Source organism: Heliangelus exortis, chromosome Z (genome assembly GCF_036169615.1).
Source record: "Heliangelus exortis chromosome Z, bHelExo1.hap1, whole genome shotgun sequence".
In the NCBI taxonomy this organism is placed as follows: domain Eukaryota; kingdom Metazoa; phylum Chordata; class Aves; order Apodiformes; family Trochilidae; genus Heliangelus; species Heliangelus exortis.
In genome coordinates, this window is record NC_092454.1 from 23,612,648 (window position 1) to 23,613,881 (window position 1,234).

General features: G+C 46.9%; 1 long non-coding RNA gene across 1 annotated transcript; it reads right to left on the reverse strand.

Annotated features, from left to right (window-relative positions):
- Positions 1-448: 448 nt before the first annotated feature.
- On the reverse strand, positions 449-720 carry LOC139790123 (uncharacterized). Its single transcript, XR_011723396.1, has 2 exons — positions 664-720; positions 449-572 (listed from the first exon to the last, which is right to left on the reverse strand). It is a non-coding gene; the product is annotated as an uncharacterized lncRNA (long non-coding RNA).
- Positions 721-1,234: the final 514 nt, after the last annotated feature.

The following is a 1,234-nucleotide window of genomic DNA, read 5'->3' on the forward strand; positions in this document are numbered from 1 at the left end:
CAGACGAGCCTGCTTGTGGGGACACTGCTATGATGTGTCTCCTTCAGGGTGCATGTTTGTCCATCTCCTTCATGTCACATAGCTACGTTGAATGAAATAGGTTTAAAAAGAGAAAAAAGCTCTTTTGGATAGTATTCTTGTGCCTTTGCCTCCACGTGGCAGTTACAACCTCCAACACATATGGGGTTGGAGGGAATGTCTGGAACCCTATTATAGTAAATTAAAAGACAGGGACAGTGCTGCTGTCTGTCTTGTGAGACACTTAGGAAAACTGAAGTATTTGAGCCTGGTAACTGATGAGACTGGTGGTATGCTACTGCCCAGCAACTATAGCAGGTTCAAGTTCTTGTTCTGCAGAAGGAGGCATGAGGGCAGAAAAAGAAGTGTTAGGCTATCCTTTCTGCTGTCATGTTTGAGTAATGTATTCAAAGGAAAATGAGCTTCTAGCTGAATTTGACATATGGATTTTATATCTGAAGGAGAAGTGGAAAACTTAGAGATCAGTCATGATGTGGGGCTGGAAGAGGCAGTGGCAGCTCCTTCTCCGGTATCCTCTGTTCAAAGCACTCACCCTGGGGAACAGGAGGGGACATTTTTCTGAGTCCCCCAAGCTTCTGGGCAATCAGGAGCATTTACCTCAGTATCACTGGTACACATTTTTACCCTCTTCTGATGACCCTGTTCTCCTTTTCGTGAAGCAGCTGAAGCCCTTCCCCACCATCCACTGGAGCTGAGGCCCTTCCACACCAGTTAGTGAGCTGTCTTCCTCTGCATGCTGATGAATATTTCATGTCTTATGCAAGCTGAAGACCTTCATGGAAAATCAATGAGAGCTACCCTCTGCACATCTCTCAGAGTGACCTGCAGGGATCCAGGCAAGATCTTCATGTGCACAGAGACACTCTTTTCAGTCATATCTGGGAAGGACATGATGTCTCCTATTACCTCCTTGATTTCCAGACCTTCCAACCCCATCATGCATGCCCCACGTTTATTTGCACCAGGCTCAGTTCCCCTTCCCCCCTTCAAATCTAGTCTGAACCTCTATCAATGAGCCCTGGTGACTCCTTCCCCAGGACCCTTTTCCCCTGTGGAACAGGTGCATCCCATTTGCTGCCATTAGGCCTGGTGTCTTGTACAGTAATCCATGATCAAAGAACCCAAAGTCCTGCCGATAACACCAGTCACTGAGTCATGAACTAACCTGCTGGCTCTTCCTGTTATTTCCCTCATC